The 15,664-nt window shown below is 51.0% G+C and overlaps 1 long non-coding RNA gene across 1 annotated transcript in view; it reads left to right on the forward strand.

Annotated features, from left to right (window-relative positions):
- Positions 1-9,842: 9,842 nt before the first annotated feature.
- The window catches only part of LOC140496605 (uncharacterized), an 86,720-nt gene continuing 80,898 nt past the window's right edge, over positions 9,843-15,664 (forward strand). Inside the window, exon 1 of the long non-coding RNA XR_011964333.1 lies at positions 9,843-10,219. This is a non-coding gene — a long non-coding RNA (uncharacterized lncRNA). The remainder of the gene's footprint in view (positions 10,220-15,664) is intronic.

The raw sequence follows: 15,664 nt of genomic DNA on the forward strand, positions 1-15,664 counted from the left end.
GAAACAGACTGAGTGACTTCCAAGGTCTCGTTCAGTTCTAGGTCTATGCTCAGGGGCTACGTGCATTGGGAAAATGCAGTATTCATCTACTCAGCCAACATTTGTTAGGCACCAACTGAACGTAGGGAGAGGACTTGCAAAGATTTCAGATAAAGCAGGATTCCTGCCCCTTCACCAGCAGAAAAAGAAGACACCAACAGAGATGAATGTAATCCGTTGCTCAAATGCTAACGTCATCAGGCAGAGCACCCTCTGAGGACCTAAGGGAAAAGTCCTTACTGACTGGAGGATTCTGGAAGGTTTTCTGGAGGAGGTGACTTTTGTGCTGGGTTTTTAAAGGATGCCTGGGAAGATCCCAGGTCTTCTGACTCCATTCCCCCACATGTAGTCACCCTGTCAGACATATGGATGCAGAAGTACGGGGTATAAGCACCTGGGTTGTCAGGACCACCCTCTTAGCTGTTCGCAGGCCCCTCCCAGCCCTGCCATCCCCTGTTCTCAGGTCTCTCCCAGCTCTGACATCCCTTGTTTGAAGGGCCCTCCCACCTCAGACACCCAGAGAATCTTGGGATCCTAGATTGAGAATCGGGTTTAAATATCAATGGCTGGTTTAGGAGAGCTCGTTTTCAATGACAAAAGGAGAACTTTTAGATTTCTGTCTGACCAAGATTTTTGACATCCTCTAACCTGGATTTGTATCTTAAGAGGAAAAAGAAATAAGGAAGCTGGGGCAGGGAAGGCCTGACCACCTCTGTGGAAGAGTTGGACACTCCCACCTATCAGTCAGTGGGCCCATCTCCCAGACTTGTTTCTTCTCAGGGGCTAGGAAATGGTTGTTGAATCATTTTGAGTTGTGCCTGACTCTCCCCCATTTGTAGTTTTCTGGTTTGCCGTTTTCTTGTCCAGCTCATTTGATAGATAAGGAAACTGAGGCAAATGGGGGAAGTGACTTACCCAGGACCACCCAGCTAGGAGGTATCTGAGGCCAGATTTGAATTCAGGAAGGTGAGTCTTTGTACGTCTAGGCCTGGCACTCTATCCACTGAGCCACCTAACCACTTTCGCTAAATGGAGAGAGTGGGAGGAGACTGATATAGGGAGGATGGGCCTTGGACTGAGGCTTGAGATATTGAGGCTGGCAAAGGGGTAGCCAACACCTAGAGTATGGGGCAGGAAGACTGAACCCTGAGGGGACTGGAGGGAACTGGAAGGGGGAGGGGCTCTGGAGGGGCAGGGACAGGAGAGCTCATTAGGGAGTGGAGCCTTTGGGATAGGCAGAGAGGGGGCTCACGTGGGCCAGTAGGCAACATTCATAACCAGCACCGACACAGGGCTATCTTGCCTCACCACCCTGCCGCCCTGGGCCCCCAGGCCCCGCTGCTGTATCCCCCTTCTCTCCCTGTCACCACAAGTCCCATTTATTTGGGCTCCCGCTACAATGGGCGGAGGGGGGGTGTCCCGCCAGAGGGCACTGCTCTGCCACAGGGTGTTTGGGCAGGGCCTGGGAGGTGCACCCTCCTCCAGAGATGCCGGGGCCTCCCAGAAAAGGTACAACCTGAGCCATCGTCTGCCCCACCCCCTCCAACACACACCCCAGGCCCAGCTGTGGTTAGTATAGGGGCCAGTGGTCCAGCTCCTGTGCTCTGCAATTTCTACCTGTCTCTCCCCCACTCCTCTCAATCTCCCTCTGTATCTCCGTATCTCTCCCTCTTCCTCCCTCCCTCTCTCTTTCCCATCCCTCCCCTTTCCTCCCCTTCCCTTGTCCCCTCCACTGTTATGTCCTAACCCTTTTCTGGACCCTGCCCTCAGCGTCCATCAGGCCTGGGAGCTGCCAGGCAACAGCAACAGAAAGGAGAGGAGGAGGTGCCAGGAGGAGGGCCCTGCTCCTTCTTCTTCTGCAGTGGCCGATGCCTGCTAGGCCCTCTGGGCAGCTGCTCAGCTGCAAACACAGCCTTCTTTCTGTTTCTTCCCATCCACTCAGAAGGGAACAGTGTAGCCTTAAAGGCAAAGAGCCTTGGTTTCTTGCAAACGAGGTGCTGGCTCTGCCCAGGCGGAGGCAGCATTAGCCTTCTTCTACAGAGGTCCCCGAAAGCTGCCCACAGGGAGGTGGTTGGGCCATCCACCCCATCCTTTCTACTCCGCTTCCCCCTCCAACCCCTTCCCTTTTGGACCCATGGGCACAGGCACTTCTCCCAACCCTGTACCAGGCACAGTGCCAAGAATGAGAGGTTGGCATGGCAGCCACTAGCAGTGAAGGCCCCAGGGAACTGCCTGGGTTTCTGCATATGAGGTTTCTGGAGGGTAGAGGGGGCAGCTTCTCTGTCTCAGGCCTGGTTCGCACCTCTTCCCATCACCCCACACAGCCTCACAATGACTCCTTTTTGACTGTCACAGACCCCCAAGGTGTCTGAGCTGCCTGGGACCTTCAGATTCAGTGGTCCCAATGTCCTCATCTTCTGGTGAGGGAAACTGAGGCCTGGAGAGGCCAGCCCACCACTGAGCGAGGGACAGAGCTGGGGTCTCCTCACAATTAAACTGGGGGTTTGTATCCCCATTTCATTGACTCTGCACCTCAGAGCCACCTGGTGCGGTCTACACCTAGACCAGAATCCCCTCTACTCTGTCCTTTGGTATTGAGTACAAAGCCTCTGGCCTTTCTTTGCCTCTCTGTATCTCGACTTCCCCCTCTGTAAAATGAAGTTGTGGATCAGATTGTCTTCAAACTCACTTGCAGCTTCAGGCTGGGCATCCCCCCTGCCCAGCTTAGCTTGAGGCACAGTGAAAAGAGTATGGTCTCTAGGGTCCAAGGACCCAGATTCAAATCCTGACTGACTTTGTGGGGCCTATGTGCCCTTGGACAAATCACTTCCCCCTTTGAGACTCAGTTTCCTCACCTGTAAAATGAGGAAGTTGGACTCCGGGCCTGTGAGATCCCTCCTAGGTCAGGAGCCTACAAAGCCTCCCTTCGGCTGCCCACTTTCCTCCATGCTGTGTTTCCTTGGAATAAGCCCCTTCCCTGCCCTCAGGGTGATCCTAGGCGATCAGACCTTTGGGCACTTGCAGGTAAATTGGGCAACAAAATTAGAGGAGAAGCCAGGTGACTTGTCCAGAGTCACACAGCCTGTAAGTGACAGCAGAGTCACAGCTCTGTCCTAGGAAGTGACACGGACCTGAGAGAACCTGAAGCCTCCTGGGAGACTCCTGCCCTGGTCTCCCTCCCACTATGCTCCAGTAGCAGGTGGTGGAGCTGTAGATGTGTACATGCGAGGTATGTGTGAGTTGTGTTATGGGAGCGTCTATGTTTACCTTTGTTATGTGTGAGTTTGCATGTGTGTGTGTGTGGCGGTGTTGTATGTGTGTATGCATATGTGTGCCTGTGCTTTGTATATATGTATTGTGTGTCTCTGAGTGTATGTGTGTATTTGAATATGAATGCTTGTGTGTGTGATACATTTTTATATGTGTATGTGTATATGTGAGTGTATATGTGTAGATGCTGCATATATACTGTATGTGTGTATATTTGTATACGAGTGTGAATTTGTGTACATGAATATGTATATATTGGTGTGGGTTGATTTGTGTGTATGTGTACGTGTATGTGTGTGAGGCGGGGTAGTGCTTGGCTGTGTCCCGGAGATCACCAGTCTCTAGAGTCCGGGGCACAAAGCCCCACTTGTTAAAGCTCAGGGCCTGGGGAAGTGGGGCGGGCAGGCTGGCGGCATCTGGGATTTCTCCTCACACGGCTGCAGACCCGCTTTTCAGCCAGCCTCATTCAAATGCGCCCGGTGACCCTCTCCTGTATGGGGGGAATGAAGCTCTCTGGGGCAGGCAGGCAGGCAGGCTGCATCTCAGCAGAGCTTGGAGCCTGGGGACAGGACATCTGCCTGTCGGGGAGCCGGGGCCCAGTCTCCCCACAACGCCTCCGTGGGAAGCAGCCGGGCAGAGCCGTTGACTTTTGAATGCATGGCACAGGGCCAGGTTGGCACCGGCTCCCGGGTTAGAGATTGAAATTCAGTGCATGCCTGGAGCTTTGTCTGCAGCTGCCTGCCGAGGGAGCCCCTGGCGTGGAGGAACCTGGATCATCAAACCTGGCATCCCTAGCTGGCAGAGACCTTAGAGATAACTAGCCCAGCCCCCTCATTTACCAGAGGAGAAACTGAGGCCCAGAGAAGGTCAAAGACTTGCCCAAGGTCAGGTAGCCCATTCAAGTCAGAGTTAGAACTCCAACAGAGGTCTCCCTCCAGGTTCCCCAGGCCAGGACTCCCTATTGTTTCATGTTCATTCTGATTGTCTGGTCTCTCACATCCTGTCTACTTGCACAGCTGTCTCCTTGAATGCAGAGGTTTCAGAGTCCAGCCACAGCTCTGGCACACATGACCCATGTGACCTTGAGCAAGTTAGTCAAGCCATTGAGGAGTATTTATTAAGCAACTGCTGGGTACATCCCTGTGCTAAGCACTTTATAATTTCTTCTTTCATTTTGTTCTTAGTTTTTAGTATCTCATGGTCCAGGCTTAACCCCTTTCTCCTCTGGTCATACTCCAACTTATAGTAATCCCTCCTACAAAACAGCGGACATCTAGGACCAAATGTCCTGTAGACATGTTAAGCTAAATGTGACCAAAACAGACCTCAATATCTATTCCCCTAAAGAGTCCTCCTATTCCCTCCTACCTTTCCTATTACTATAGGATGCCACTACCATCCTGAATCCCCAGGCTGGAAACCTGGGAGTCATCTTGGACTCCTCCCTGTCTCTCAACTCATGCTCCACCCCTCATTCCCAACCAAGCTGGTGCCAAGACCTGTCAATCTCACCTCTGCAGCTTCTCTTGTAGATTTCACCTCTGCAGCTTCTTTTGTTGATTTCACCTCTGCAGCTTCTCTTGTAGATTTCACCTCTGCAGCTTCTCTGGTCAATTTCATCCCTGCCTCATCTCCTTAATGCACCCCCTTATCTCCTTGGACACTGCCCTCATCTTGTGGCAGACTCTCATCATGTCAGGATCGGACTATGGTGACAGCTGCTGGGGGCACTGCCCGACTCAAGGGTCTCCCTACTCCAGTCCATCCTCCATTCAGCCACTGAAGTGATTTTCTTAAAGCATAGGTTTGATTATGTCACTCCCACCCAATAAACTCCCATGACTCCTGTGCCTCCAAGAGTAAATATAAAATACTCTCTTTGACATTTAAAACCCTCTATAACTCAGCTCCCTCCTCCCTTTCCAGTCTTGTTATAACTCACTCCCTTCTACATACCCCTCTACACAGTGACACAACCTCCTGCCCATTTCACCAACAAGAGGAACAAGGCACTCCACCTCTCAGCTCTAGGCAATTTCTCTGTCTGTCCCTGTGTCTGAAATGTCTCCCTCCTCTGCTCTGACAACCCTGGCTTCCTTTAAGTCCCAATTAAAGCCCCTTCTTTAACTGGGAACTTTCCCCAAACCCTCTTGGTTGTGATGCCTTCACTTTGTTAATTATTTCCTATGCATCTTGTATAGAGCTGGTTTGTACACAGTTTTCTTCATGTTGTTCTCCCATTAATTTGTGAGATCCTTAAAGGCAGGGGCTCTCTTTTGCCTCTTTTTGCATCTCTAGTGCTTAGCACAGTGCCTGGTACAAAGTAAGCACTTAAAAATGCTTGCTGACATGACTAAATTGTGAGATTCTGGCTCCTTGTTATTGGTTCTGTGATTCCTTAGAATCAAAATTTGCAGATTTCCTATAATAGTTTTAAAATAAAAATTCAGACCTGTATCTACACTCATGCAAGACCACTGGATGGTGCTACAGAGTACAGGGCCTGGAGTCAGGAAGACCTGAGTTCAAATTTGAACTCAGAAACTTACTGTGTCTTTGTGACCCTGGGCAAGTCACTTAATCACTGTTTACCTCAGTTTTTTTCAACTATGAAATGGGACATCATGGTTCTCCTTATGGCACAGGCGTTAGGCACACCATGAATTAGCACAAACAGGAAGGAGGTAGGTAGACCACAGTTGCTATAAGCAGCTCCAGTAAGGGTACCAGGCTGGTGTTCAAGGCCCATCCAGAGAAAGAGTCAAGGAACCCTCTTTGGAACAAGCAAAGCACCTGGGTTTGGGGCTCTGACCCTGAGGCCTGTTGCCTTGGATTGGCTGCTTGGTTTGTTGGTGATGATTGTGTTTCAGTGACTCCCTTTCCATCCTGTGCTCATATGTTCTTCTGAGAGGGCTTGGTCAGTATATATTGAGAAGCCCGGTGGTTTCCTGGATAGATTGGTATGTGAATATTTCCTGGCATTGTGTGTGTCCTGGTAAAAAGTCCTGAACAACATACTAGGTTAGGAGCTGCCTGAGGGCTAGACATAGAATCTACAATCACTGAGGCTGACAATACCTCCCCCCTCCCCAGTCCTCAGCTTGTCTGCCAGGGGGGCTGGGTCAGAGGTCATAGGGTTCTGGAGTCCTCAGGCAAAGGACCTGCAGCACAGGTCCTCAGAGTCAGGGAGGGAGAAGACTCTGTGGTGGCCCAAGGACAGGTTGCAGGGTTTTGATTCTCAGTTTTGCCACATGCAGTCTGGATAACTCTGCAGGGCAAGCTGCTGCCCTCTCTGGGATTGTTTCCCCTCTCTAAAGTGAGGCTGGCTAACATCCCTTTTAACTCTAAAGCTGCCCTCCTCATGACATTCTAATATTTAGATCTGGGGAGGGACATTGAATTCAGATCTGATATCCCTCAGCATCTGAATGAGCAGAGCCTTAGTTACCAGTTAATGTCTGAATTAACATCAGTGGCTGTAGCAAACAGCTAACAATAATGACAGCAGTGGATATTTATTTGTATGTCACTTAAAAATATGCAAAGCACTATGTATGTGTATGAAAATGTGTGTGTGTTCTTATTTGATACAGCAAAACTGTGGGTGGGGGGAAATATTTTTAACAGATGGGAAATAAAGACGGGGACCATAACTAAGGTCCCCAGCTAGCACCCCTTGGCCTTCCTTCAATTCAGTGCCCCCTGCCCCCTTCATCTTCCTGATAACTGAGCAAGGCTGGCTTTAGCAAGGGCCTCAGAGATCAGATAACAACCTCAGCTATCAGTTGTGTCCTAATTGTCATCTAAAACCCAGCTTATCTACTAACCTGATTAGTAGTGACCACTTTAGTTATCACTCAACACCTCCATTGCCTCAGTTTTGAGCTAGACCTTCATTATCTTCCAAGATGGCAGACCATGAAGTCCAACACCCAGCTAACACTTGGGCCATCAGATAATGCCCCATTAGCCTCTCTCCCCTCAGTTGTCAGTTAACATCGAACCCTGGCTGTCCCAGGACACTGAGAGCCTGCTTTCCACTTATTCCCTCCTGGTTTGACCTCCAGCTGAGGCCAAGTGCCTAGGGAGGCTCCTCCCAGGTCTCCTTCATGTAGACCCCAAAGTTCAATGTGGTTCAGTGCTTGCCCTGCTACAAGCCTTGCAAGGTCATTCTTTTTTCTTGGGGTGGGTGGGGACAGAGCTGCTTGGAGTCTGGGGATGACCACAATTTGCTCCCTCCTATCCCCTCCCCCTCTGGAAATTCCAAGCTAAAGCTCCCCATCTTGGCCAGCGTGGTGGGTCTTCATTCTTTGGTATTGTGCCCCTCTCTGGGAGGGGATGCTGCATCTTTCTCCATTCTAGACTCCTCAGTCCCTCATTCAAATCGTTGGGGTCTCTTCCTTTATACCTCTCTCCTTTCCTTCCCTCAAACTTACCTTATCATCAGTCAATAAGTCCTTAATTAGCACCTTGAGAGCACAAAGCACTGGACAGAGAAAGACCAAAGATGGTCCCTGCCTCAAGGAGCTCATGGTCAAATGGCGAGACAAGAAGAAGGAAAGTCCCACGTAAAAAGGATAGAGACAATCCACAAGGAAAAACACAAGCATGAAGGCACACTGGGAAGGTGGGATGGGAGTGGGGACACACACATACTCCCTGAGAGGAGGCTCATGGGGGGCTCTTTTCTTCACATGGTGTTCAGTTTTACAAACTGTTTTCTCTTCCTTTTTGTTTTTTTGTTACGAGAGATGATTCTGGAAGGGGTGGAGGAGGATGCTAACAGAAATTCTGGTGTAAAAACAAAAAGATGACCATAAAAATCTGTCCTGAAAAAAGACAGAAAGGTCCCTGTGAGGGCCTAGGCAGACCAGGTTCTCTGCAGGCTCTAAGTTCTCCCTCCCCACTATCCTGCCAAATGACCCAGACCTGAGCTGAAGCTGGTGCTTCGTGGGCCTGCCCTGCCCCAGAGCCTACCCTCAGAATTATGGCTCTGTGTGTTCTCACCTCCACTGGAGGAAGCCCAGAATCCCTTCTGTTCCTCTGACCCTTGTCCCCTCTTCCTGATGGTGGCCAACCCTAAGACTGACCCTAAACCTTACCCACCACTCCATGGGGCTCACAGGCAGCCCCAAGGAGTCCAGAACTGCCAAGTCCTGAGCCCTCATGCTTCCTAGGCTTCTGGTGCACAGTGTCCTTCACTTCAGGTGTAAGCCTCTTGAGGGCAACAATTCTCTTCTCTTTCCATTGGTCGTCTTAGTGCTAAGAACACAAGTGCTTCCTGAGTCTTTCATTCATTCCTGTCGGGGTTTCCTTACACTGTAAGCTCTGAGACGGTGGTAGGGCTGGAGGGGGAGTGCCAGGCTCTGTTAATGATCTTTGTACCTTTCCTTAGGCAAAGCACAGCCCTCCTAATAGAGTCAGCACTTGATCCCTGTTTGTTAAGTGAATCAGTGATTGAAGGACTAAACCTTGTAGACTCCTTAACTCAGGAGCTGGGAGAGATTTTAGAGGCTATCTCTCCAGTCCAGTCTCAACATCTTACAGATGAGGAAATAGAGCTAGTTAGTGTCTGAGGCAAGGTTTGAACCCAGGTCTGTATGACTCTCAATCTACTGCCCTCAACACTACCCACTCTTGAGAGGATCCATTAATGAGAGTTGATTGAGGAGGTGAACAACTGAATATATAAATGAATGAAATTTAGGTAGGAATCACTAATAAACAAGATTTATAAATATTTTATGATGGAATGAAATCATTAATAATTAATGTTTATGACTGAATGAATGAATCATACTATCAGTCATCCATGATCCCTGAATGAATGAATGAATGAAATCATTAGAGGCCCAATGAATAACTAGATGATGAATTTTAGACATAAGCCATTAATAATTGTCTGCTGCAGGCCTTTATTTTAAGTAGACTAATGAATGTTTGTGGTGCAAGTGAATGAATGAGCGGAAAAATCACAGAAATTTAGGTAAATCCACTGCTATCTTTTTGTTGAGTGAATAAAGTTCAGTACCTGTAGGAAGCACAACTAAACAGTCTCCAAGCAAATGGATGAACAAATGAACATGGGTCATCAATAAACATTGACTAAACATGAGTGATTATCAGTGGGACGAAGGAAGGAAGTCCAGGTAGAAACTCGTCCTATCTATCCAATGAATGAAGGAAATCACTTGGTGAATGAATGCATTCGGAGGAAGTGGGATGGCATCCTCTTCCCACTGAACCCAAACCCCTACACCCTGAGCAGGCTTTGGGTTGAAGGTTGAATCACTTCTGAACAGGCTCAGACATTCAGTGCGGACTCAGTGTAGGTGAGTGCCAGGCGTCCCTCCAGGGGCTCACCCTTTCTCTGGGCCTCTCCTTTCCCCTCCTCTCTCCTGTCCTCCCCTCCTCCTTTGCTCACTCTCACTGCCTTTGTGATTCTCAGTTGCCAAGTCCAAGCTTCCTGGCTGGCTTTGGATCAGCGTGGAAACTTTCCACCCTGGGAGGAGGGTTCTCTGGAAAGTTCTGAGGCCTCCTGAGCAAGCAGAGGCTCAGAGTGGGGCCCTGGCCCTTTAAGTCATCTGCTCAGGGCTGTGGCTGAGGGGCTGCAGAGACCAGTCATCAGCCTTTGCCTCCCAGAGCCCAGTCCCCAAGAGGAGGCTAGCCTCTGCCTCCTGCTTACACACCTGGTCGGGCATCCTGTGTCTACAGAACTGAGAGATTTAATGGGCCCTGGCTCCTGGCCCAGCTGCCCAACAGTGAGTCAGGCTCTGATGAGACAGTGGTGCCTTGGGGAGGTCTCTGAGTCCAACCCCCAGTGACTCCAAAGAGGGAAAGTGAGGCCAAAGGAGATTCTGATTCGACTGGACACTGGGATCTTGGGAAAAGAACATGGGTTAGGAGCTGGGTGAGTTCCTCTTTCCCTTTCATGATTCCCTGTGTTTTTAAGTGTCTGTTGATGAGGGTTAGAGGGCAAAGAATTCATTCCAGAGGTTTCAGTGGCTCAGCAGGTGCAGCAAAAGGTATGTTGGGTAGATCAGCAAATGTCAGAGCTGGGAGGGAGTTTAGAACCTGAAATGTCAGAACTTAGAACAGGGAAGGTCAGAGCTCTGAGGGGACTTAGAGCAGGGGATGTCAGAGCCAGGAGGGGCTTGAGAACCCAGAGAAGGGAGCCCTTTGATCACACAGAGTTACTATGCCAGATCTGCAGGGGGAAGGATCTTGCACAAAGTTCCCCAGCCAGGCTTCCCAGATTTGGAGTTCTAGAACCAAAAGTATTTAGAGATGGAGGAGACTTTTAGGACCCTCTCAGCCATTCCTCAGGTTACAGAGGCTGTTTTTGTGACCCAGAATCCAAGTCCGGTAGACAGCTGTTAACCCAACTGACACCAGCCCACAGTGCTTTTGTGTAGACAGAGGCTGGGAAACCGCTCTCTGTGTGACCTCAGGAAGATCCCCTGCCCTCTCTGAGCTTTTGTTTCCTCCTTTCCTCTCTCTGAGTCCCAGAAGCAAGGCCAGTGTAGACCCCCGACTCTAGCCCCACAGCAGACATGGAAGAGGGCCACACTTCTGAGATTGCCCCAAATCTAGGCTCTTGGGCAGCCTGTCTGGGCTCAGAATGAACAAAGAAAAAGCAGCTTCCTGGGAACTGGCGGCCGAAGGCCCCTCTTGCCTTTATCTGGCATGCAGGTTGCTTTGCCAAGGGGCCCTCAGGTCCCAAGCGCTGGGCAGCTGCCACCAGCTTTTCTTAAAGGGGAAATAGCTGGAGGTTGCCTTTTGTTTGGTCTGTCAGCTCCGCTTCAGTTTGGGGAGCCGGAATTTGGAATCAGAGGGCCTGGGTTCTGATCCTGTCCCAGCCCAGCCCCTCTGGGGGCCCTGGGCCTCAGTTTCCCCCTAAATAGGTCCCTAAGCTCCCCTCTGGCTCTAGGCCCCTGGGGGTCTTGCCCAACACCTTTAAAGTCAGGCCTCTGGGCACTGAGCCTTGCCCCCTCCCAAGCTGCCCTCCAGGGAGACTCCCTCTCCCCTCCTCTTTCTCCCTGCCCCCATCCAGCTGAGGCCTCAGAGCTAGCAATCAGAAGACATTTGCAAATGGTAGGAAGGGAAGCCAGATCAGGTCTAGTCATGGAATTGGGAAGCCAGGGAACATGGGAGGAAGATGGGGCAGAGATGGCAGGCTTGTTCATTCCTGGAAGTGCATGTTGGCCCCTTCCAAAGACTAGAAGCAGGAGGGTCTTGTCAGGCTCCTGATTTCTACCCTCTGGGCCTTCAGGGGATGCAGGACCCAGTGGAGCCCTTGCTTTGTGTGGTCTTGGAGAAAGGCAGTGGTCCTGGAGAAGGATCTGTCCATTCTGCTGGCTCCCAAAGTCTGAAATCCTGGGGATTCCACTTCTAGAAGGGGCCCCACGGCCACTGAGGCTGGGCCCCTCATTTTACAGACAAGGGCTCAGAGACAGGGAGGGACTTGTCTAAGTTCACCCTGGGCCTAAGCACTGAAGCAGGATTTGGTGTCCTTTGACACCAGAATCAATGATATCCACTTCCTACTCAGGCCACTAATTAAGCTCTTATTAAATGTAGAAGGGGATGTTCTCCAGGATTCCAAGGGTGAATAAGGCTAATAAGGAGAGCAGAATTGTAGGAAAAGCTCCCACCTGCCCAGAATCTGAAGACATGGATTCTGGAGCTGGCACCACCAATGGGGCTTCTCACCTGCTCCAAGCTTCTGTTTAGATGATGCCTTGTCTCTCTCCCACTCCCCCACACAGCATAGAGCTTGTCCTGAGAACTTGGGGGTGGTCTGCTAGGAAGAGCCTGGGGTCTGGAGGGAGAAGATCTAACGTGGAATCCAGGCAAGTGATTTCTCCTCATTAGCCCTTAGCTTTGTGAGAAAAGAAGATTGGGTCAGATGATTTCTAAGGCCTTCCTAGATCCGCCATCCTGAATTCTAAAGCCCTTCCAGCTCTGATATCATCTGTTTTTAGATACCCTCTCTTTTCCTCCTCCCCCTAAAGCTTGATATCCTAGGCTCTAAGTTCCCTCCTAGTTGACATGCTGTGGTTGTCTGTAGTGATGGCAGGGTCAGGGAGATGGGTTAGGATACCTGGCTCTTGCTGCCAGTTTCTACTTAGGTTTGCTGGTCAAGTCAGGTGAGTCTGCACCTGGGTTTCACAAGGCAGAGAGAAGTGGCTTCTGTGGCTGGGAGGAGGGGTTTGGTGGCAGGTCAAGGAGGGCCTCCTATTCAGCTTCCTTCTTGGTTAAATGAGTGGATTGCACTGAATGGCCTTTAAGCATGTATACACCACCGAGTGTGTGCCCAGCATCCTGCTAAACACTTTATAAAAACTATCTCATTGGATGCTTACAACCACCCTGGAAGGTAGGCATTATTATTCCCATTTCACACTGAAGGAAACTGAGGCAGACAGAGGGGAAATGACCTCTCCAGGATCCCACCACTGGTTAATATCTGAGGCTGAATTTGAACTCAGGTCTTTGTGACTCTGGGACAATGGTGGTTCCCTGAAGCTTCGGTGAGATGATCTCAAGAGCTTTTGGGTGTAGATACTTCTGACCTGCAAGCTCACTAAACCTGTGTGCTAGGTAAGAGTCACTAAGTCCGCGCCTTGTAAGAGGCGTGGCTCCAGTGCCAGCTGTCTTGGTCAGGCAGGCGAAGGGGGAGGGGCTCCTTGGGCCGGCCTGCGCCCTCTCCCCCTTCAGTCCCGCCTCCGCCTGGATGAGATGGGGACAGCGTGGCTGGAGTCGAAACATCTGTTCGTCCTGCAGGACGTTTTTGGTGAATGACCTCACCGTCCTCCAGAGGGAAGCCGGCTGGCCAGGGCCTCCGAGCCAGATTGCTGACCCCCCAGGAATGGGGCGGGGCGTTCACGGAGGAGAAACCGCCAAGGCGGGAGGGCCTCTGTGGTGGGGTGGGGATCCGGGGCCCTGGGGTGGCTCCGAAGCGGACTTTGGGCAGGGCCTCAGTTTCCTCATCTGTAACAGGGGGCGCTGGTTTAGAGACCAAGGCGAGCAGTGAGTCCGTCCCGCGGCTGAGGTGAAACGCTGGGTAGGGCGAGTGGATGCGCAGAGCTCCAAGGTCTTCTGTTCTTAGAAAGACTTTTAACTTGGGGAGGGAGCTGAGGACATCAGTCAGTCAGCCGTGAAGGGCTCGGTCACTGCTGAGGTTTTTAATGCGCTTATTTAATTTCAATGATGTAATCAATAGTAAGATGTGCTGTGCTGAGCAGCGAAGACACAAAGAAAGCAGAAGCGACATCACAGGGTGGAAGCCAAATTCTCCGGCCCAGCGCAGCCCCCAGGCCGCTGCACCCTGACCCTGGGGCTCTGGCTGCCTCTGCCACAGTCTCTCCTGTTTCTTACAGTCCCCTCCAAGGGATGGAGGAGATGAGTCGTCATCATCAGTATCCAATGGCTGAAGGCTGTTGTCAGCTCCACGGGAGGCCCTGACCTCCAAGCGGCGCTTAATAGATGTGGGCCCTAGCGATGACCACCGTGGAGAGATCCCTGCGCCCAAGTCAAACTGCTCAGTCCTAACCTGGACCCTGCCAGTCCCTCTCCTCTGTCTGCCTCAGTCTCCTTAGTTCTAAAATAGGGACAGTAATAATAAGTAATAATGAGAGCTGATGGTACAGCACTGTACAAACCCCACCGCCCTACTCTAACAACGATGAGGAATCTAGGGTCAGTCGCAGGAACCTGCCTTCCCAGGTGGGGCCAGGACCTTCTCAGGAGCTCAGGGGCCCCAGGGATAGAGTAATTATGGACCCCTAAGGGTTTCCCTGGGTCCAGCTGGTCAATGAGCTCTGAGCGCCCTTGCTCAGGGCTCCAAATACAGGAAGGCTCTGGGGTTGACGTCGCATTTGGGAGAAGATAGGTGTGGCCACACTTGCAGACCAAAGGCCCATCGGCCTGCTCACACCCACAAGGCCTTTATCAGTGATTTCACTGTAGTGGGGAATTCCTAGTCCCTATGGCTCCCTCCAGGGAGACAGAGTTGTTATAAATTCTACTCTGAGAGATTTGTCTGGTAGCACTCGAAATCAGGCCATGAGACCCATAGGCCAGACAGGCTGCTTCTCCCGATGGAGTAATGCTTCTCATACCCTCACAGGGAAGTAGGCTTGTGAATGTCCTTGGCCGCAGGGATTGCTTCAGTCACCTCTTTGAATCTCCAGCACTTAATTGTGGATGCAGAGTACGCCCTTGAGAAATGTTTGTTGATTGACTAATTGACTAATAGATGAGGAGCCCCAGTTCAGGGAGGTAAATTTGCCTAGTAGCCATAGTGAATGGTCAGCCTGGGATGAGAAATCCAGCCCTCCTCATTGCATGGGATTTGGAGTTCAAGAGCTCCAACTCTGTGGTCTGGACTGGGTCTCGGGTCTCCTCTACACAAAGAGGGGGTTGGCTCAGCCAGGCTCAAGAATCCCTCTGTCTTGGAGCTGATCTGTCCTTTGGCCATGAAACGTGCCCTGACCTGCTCTCATATGCTCTTCTCCCTCTCTCTGGCTGGATTGGCTGGGCTTTTCCAGGGCTTTGATGGGTTTGTGCTTACCTGCTTGGGGGAACGAGGCCACGATGGAAGGCACCCTAACCCTGAACTCCAGGCAGGGTTCAGAGATATGGGGCCCTTGGAGGACACAACTGGTCCTGGGTAGCCTCACCACAGCTGCACTTGGGTCTTCCAAACTAAGGGGTCCTGAGGAGGGCCAGCCTGGGGAGGGGCCAGGCACAGCCCTGTGATTCCCTGCAGCTCAGTGACCCTGGGCCAGTTTCTTCCCCTCATCTCTGAAATGGCCCCCGTCAAGGCTGTGTGTGTGTGTGTGTGTGTGTGTGTGTGTGTGTGTGTGTGCGTGTGTGTGTAAGTATGTCTGTGTGTGCATGCCTGGGCATGTGTGTGTGTATGTGTGTGTCTATGAGTGTGTGCATGTCTGTCTGTGCATGCATATGCATGTGTGTGTATGTGTCTAAGTGTGTGTCTGTGCTTGTGTATGGTGTAAGGGGTAGGGTGGGTGGCTCTGTGCCATGGCCTGGTGTCCAGTGTAGGCCATGAGAGGTACCATTTAACTGGAACTTTAAAGTTGTGAAGGATTTTTCACTCAGTCCTCACTGTTCCTCTGTGAGATAGGTGCTGTGACTGTCTCCGTTTCACAGATGAGGAAACTGAGGCTGGGAAGAGTCAAGTGAAGCCTCTATTGATCATAGTAGATAAGCACACTCCATTTGTTTCTCTCTAGGCCTCAATTTTCTCATCTGTAAAATGGCCACCCATCTTGTAGGGGTTATTTTGAGGAAAGAACTTTGAAAGCCACAGGGTTAAGGGAGAGAGACAGTG

The sequence above is a fragment of the Notamacropus eugenii genome, chromosome 3 (assembly GCF_028372415.1).
Source record: "Notamacropus eugenii isolate mMacEug1 chromosome 3, mMacEug1.pri_v2, whole genome shotgun sequence".
Taxonomy (NCBI): domain Eukaryota; kingdom Metazoa; phylum Chordata; class Mammalia; order Diprotodontia; family Macropodidae; genus Notamacropus; species Notamacropus eugenii.